A 5,690-nucleotide genomic window follows, 5' to 3' on the forward strand; every position below is an offset into this window, starting at 1 on the left:
TTACCGGAGAAGTTTCAGTGACTTGGTTAGTAATCGCAAAATTCACCATCGAGTATCTTGCTTACATTATTTTATCGGATAGTAAGTCCGCAATCGCTGCCCTCATCTTCATCTCGGCTACCCATAAACCACCTCACAGCATCCTTCTCATACAAAAAAAGATTGTTTCAGCAAGTGCAAAAGTGAAATCTCTTACGATCGCCTGGGCTTGACATAGGTTTATAAGCCTAAATTGATTGGTTTTATTGATGCAACATACATTTGAAGGTGTGCTCAATTAACGCTTATAAACCTTTGTCAAGTAGAGTAACAGATAGCACAATACAGAGAAGGACATCACAAAGAATACATCCAGGGCTACGGCGGGATTCGAACCCGCCACCTCCACGCTTAACAGAGCGTTTGGTGGGTGATACCACTCCGCCAGGAAGGCCCCGTCTTAATTGAGCACACAAACCTGCAAATGTATGTTGTACCAATAAATCATTTATTTCACTCAACTCAAAAACCGAAGAGAATTTTAAAATCATTAATGCGAATGGTTAAAAACTAGCAGTTTAAACTAGCTGGTGTTCGTAATAAATTGAAAAAGTTCAACCGATTACAAGTGAATAGACTAAGCTCGATAGTTTAAAGTATTTGGTGCATGGCTAGTGACAGTTTTCTAAAATCTCCCTTTCTCTTAGTATATAAAAGAATTTAGAACCCTGGCATTTATTATATTTTAGTGAAAAAGCTACATCTTCGATTGTTTTACTTTGGTTTGTAACGGCCTGTAAAAAAGTAAGCCTGTATTTTACTTTTCTCTTTGCAGTCTTGACTTTTAAGGATTAAATGTTTGATAGATATTAATTATAAATTCGACAAATGCCAGTTTGTTGTTTTAAAATACAGCTGCATCTGTTTATAAATAATCTATTTGTTTTAGTGAAAAGCACTAAGTTTGTCATATTAATGAATTATTTTTTTAAAAAGTAAATTCTTTTGACATAAAGCAGAACTTATATTCTTAAAATCTATCCGCCTAGGGAAACTAAGTTTTAATGTAATTTTAATTTTTAGAGCATATAAAAAACTTCTATAAAATGATAATTTTAGGTTTTAAAATAGCAGCATTCTTATATACATCTATATAAACAAAAGTTACTCATTCTGGTATTAAGAGCTAATTTATCGATTTAGGTAAATGAGTCTTTTTTATTTTTAATAGTAGTTTTAGATCAATTTTTATTTAATCTAAGGTAGAAGTATATTAGTATAGATAAAATTTCACCAGAAATTATATTTCAGCGAATTGAGTTTCCTTAGTATTTCTAAAAATTTATTAATGGTACTCATAGCATTTATATATGAAACTAAGCTTGCAGATTATAGTTTTCTGTAAAAAAATTTTAATTCAGAACTTTTAGAACAGTATTCAATAATTATCATTAGATTTTTAACGCTTATAGATTGGTTGAAATTTAAATTAGTTAAGAATGTTTCATTACAATATATCTCAAAATATTTAAACAGTTTAACAAATTTATGGATAAAACTATTGTTTAGAATGTTGAGTGTTTTTTTTCTTTTTTTTTGAAAAACCCTGTTAAATCTCAAATGTTTAGTTTGTTTAAATTATGTAACATTTATTCTAAATTAATGAAGCTTCCATATAAGTGAAGGAATAATTCCAAGTGAAACTTAGTTTCAATTATTCAAATTTATTTTTCTGAACGGATTATTTGCAAACTTACATCATGTTTCAAAAAGCATTTCTTTTGTGTTAGTCTGAACAAATCTGTATTAGTAAAAATTTATTCCATAAAATTGTAATTATTCCCAATTAAGATCAAAACTTTTAAGAAAAAATATGGTGCTGATAAGTTATGAAGCAAGGTTTGGACTTTAATCTTCGGAAAATGTTTTATTTGGCATTTAAGCGAAATTTTAATTACTACATGAATGAAATTTTTTTATATAAACTGGATGCGAAAATTTTTAGTGTTAGTGAAGACTATAATTAACTGTCTGACTCTAAATCTTATCTTGCGATATTTACAACTTACTTCATAAACTGCTTGAAAAATTCAGAGAGTAGACATCTAAACTGTAGTTTTTTTTGTTAGTACTAATTTATATTTAACTGGAAGCTTCTTACATTCCATTGTTTTGCAATTGAAAAATTTTGAGCTATACAATAAATCATTTTCAAATTGTCTAAAAGAGCGTTATTTCCATAAAAGCCACATGTTTCTATGTTTAGTACTGTTCTGATTGTAGATATGTGAGAGCCGCGATGGCTCAGGGGATAGAGCGTTCGGCTTTCAATGAGGTGAATCTGGGTTCGATCCTGGCGATGGCTGATCAAATGAATTCCGCATCCGGCTTGCTCCGACCACAGTGCTGCCGTGAAATGTTCTCAGCGGTAGACGGATCATGGGTTAGTCCTTGCCATCAGGCTAACCGTAGGAGGTCTTCATGGTCTTCATCATGTAACGCAAATGCGGGTTAGCTCCATCAAAAAGTCCTCCACAAAGGCAAATTTGTTCCAATACTTGATCCTGGAGTTCCCTTGTCTTCTGGATTGGGTTCAAAATTACAAGGCTACGGAGTTGAACATTAGTAGTCGTAAGAGCAAAAAGTGGGTCGGCTGTTCAACGACGGTTATAAAATTAAATAAAATTTACTTGTGTAGAAATAATATTATGGAAGAGTTGGATGTATAAAAATTCACTTTTGAAAAGACATATATTATAAAATTCAATTTCTCTCTTCACGTCACTTCATTTATGCTAAAATGAGCTAATATTTTAAATCTAATTTTAAAATGCTTTCAATAATGTAGTCTAATTAGATTGCTTCTTAAATCTGATAAGTTTCCTGTCTTTTTAAAGTAGTCTTCTATCGGTTGTATTTAATTTTAAAAAAAAATTGAAGCAGAGCTTCTGACCACCATTCATTCTAAAATTGCGTAATAAATCCATAAGACTAACATTTTGCTGATTTTATATTAATGCAATTCGAAATACTTCATAGTAGAATCCCCCTTTAATTTTGCGTAGTAAGATGCAATAATAATTCAAAAGGGGCACACTTTATGTAAAATTACTGCAAACAAATATGTGAGTTAAATTAGTCTCAAACTTTTTGGAACTCTTCGGTGAAAAGTAATAGTATTTTAATCTCTGTATTTGAAAAGAAAAATAGAAATTCTCTAAAGTTCATTCTAATGTTTAAAAAAACTATCAAAATATTAAATAATTTGCATTTAAATCCTGCAGAAGTTTTGCAAGGCAGATCCGGAAGAACCTGTTTCTTTTTTCTAAGTTGAACGTTAAAAAACTAGTTTTGCTAAGTAAGGGAAATGAATTGCCAGACTGTTTTCCTAAAACTGAAACGAAAATTCGCATTTTGCGGGAGAATATTTTAAGTTAAAACTTTAAAAGAGCTATGGGCAAAATGTTGACAAACTTAAATAGCGATATATTTAAAATTGTTCATATCAAAGAATGTCTGGTTATGCAAATTTAAAACTTAAGCTTGAAGTCTTGGAAATTTTCAAATTGTCAAAAGCTAGTTAGTAGCTATATAGCTGCATGCTAGTTAGCTTTTTTCTACGGTGGAAAAACCAAAGATGGAAAAACAAATTCATTTTCAAAATACCAAAGATGGGAAGAGATTTTCAATAATTACTTCAGATGCAAACAATGCATTTTGTACCAGTGCATCTTTACTCCATACTTTTATAGATCCTTTAAAGTTTCCAAAAAAAAAGAAAAAATATGAAGGCGATTTAATATATTGGTTTATTCTTTCAAATTGTATCTCCTGTATTCAATTTTCTTAAACATTTACAGATGACTAACCAAAATGCCACGTGCAAAGATATCATCCCTGTTGTGTGCAAAGTGGTTGGTGGATGCGTTCTGGCTGCACTCGGTGGAGGAGGAACCACTTTGGCTTTGACTTTAGAAGAACCGCATCCAATGCTTTACATTGGTACAGCTGGTAGCTTCCTGGTGGGCAGTTATCTTCTCTACGATGCCATCACTTCCTTTGGAAAACTGACAGGGGAACCAAAGGACGTATGCGTAGAAGATGGTCCCGTCAAAGAGGATTAGACCAAAAATATGCAAAATGGACTTTCTTATAACTCTAGCCAGAGTTTTATTAAAATAGCTAATACTTTGTAATCAATTAGTTCTTAAATTTGTATTAACCTGGTTTTATGTGAACTGTTTTAATAAAGCAAAATTTTACCTTTTAAATGTACATGTATTTTAACTGTATTTCAAACTGACACTTTTTAAGTAAGGTGATTAATTAAAGAAGTGTATTGAGTTCGGATGAAAAAGGATAGTCTCCTAGTAAAAATGATAGTTTGTAAGTCTATGTTAAAGTACTGTCGTTTTTGTGCTTGATATGATCAGGAACATAATAGCAGTTGGATTTTCAGTTTAATCTAACAATTGCATTAAAAGTAACCATTACGTAAGAAAGTTTACAAAATCTATAAATTTTAACATGGCTGCAATCTTTTTGGGTATATAAGGCTAATTTTTTCTGTACAAGGTTTAAGATTTGCTTTTTACTTCATATTAGGAAATTTCAAAAATTTTAGGCCGGATAGAGGTAGCTTAGGTGTTGGACTCATGTTGGTGAGTTTGATTCCCGCCAGTCGAAGACGCCCAGTGTACAAAACGGTGATAGGTTCTCGGTAATTCTGTCCGGATCACAAAGTTCCCATATCAAACCAATACCTCTGGGAGTACTGGATGGGAGATTGATTGTGCTCTGGTTCAGACCAAAATTACGATTTGTGGATGGATGGAAGGTGTGCGAATGCACCTCCCTGTGAAATAGGCAGTGACGTTAGTGGCAGAAGTCTAAATTTTGGCCTTGGATGGCGCCACTGAAAAACAAGTACACCCTCTGCCTTAGCATTTGTTTGCCAGTCTTGACAATTGGTATAGAGCAGAAAGTTTTGACAAACTCTATATTTAAACAATTTAAATGTCTGAGCTGTTACTACACATTAACAATATTTTTACGTTATTTTTTCACTTTTTGAGAAATCTTCTATGGAAGAGCAAAAGTTAGTAGCTATGCTAATATATAAATCGACTGCTTCAATCTTGTCACATTGCTAATTCGCTTACACACTAGGCAAATACCAACATTTTACCTCTTAAGTTTAATTGCAATTTTGAAGTTAAGAAATCAATCATCGCATTTAACGTGGTATCTGCGGCATGAAATTTCATAAAAAATTAGATATGGGGTTTTACCATTTTATATCTGTATCTGAACTAATTATATTGAGGGCAGGTTTTTAACGTTGTGTTGATGTGAGTGAAGTTAACGTGACAGCCTAGTGCAGGTGGTTTATACTATAACAAGGAGATAAAATCAAAGTTCAATTTTCTTATTTTAGCATCCCTTTTAAATTTTAATTTATAAACAATAAATTTATTTTAACAAACAATTTTTTTGTAATGAGAACATCTTATTTTCTGCAAAACTAGTTGGTAACACAAACTTGTTAATTGAGTAAGTTCTTTGGCATTTAGAAAAATTTTACAATGGGCTATTTTATAATTTATGTGGTTTCAAAATATGCAGTAAAATAATAGCTCTTATAAAAAAAAAACTTAAATAAAAGGTAAGTTTCAAAATCATACGTTTTGAAGTAAACAAAATTAAGCCAA

General features: G+C 31.5%; 1 long non-coding RNA gene across 1 annotated transcript; it reads left to right on the top strand.

The window, feature by feature from the left end:
- The first annotated feature begins 641 nt into the window (after positions 1-641).
- LOC139424951 (uncharacterized) lies at positions 642-4,250 on the top strand. Its single transcript, XR_011636098.2, has 2 exons — positions 642-783; positions 3,840-4,250. It is a non-coding gene; the product is annotated as an uncharacterized LOC139424951 (long non-coding RNA).
- The last annotated feature ends 1,440 nt before the right edge of the window (positions 4,251-5,690 follow it).

Source organism: Parasteatoda tepidariorum, chromosome 2 (assembly GCF_982258835.1).
Source record: "Parasteatoda tepidariorum strain Cologne lab strain chromosome 2, Ptep-v5.0, whole genome shotgun sequence".
NCBI lineage: Eukaryota > Metazoa > Arthropoda > Arachnida > Araneae > Theridiidae > Parasteatoda > Parasteatoda tepidariorum.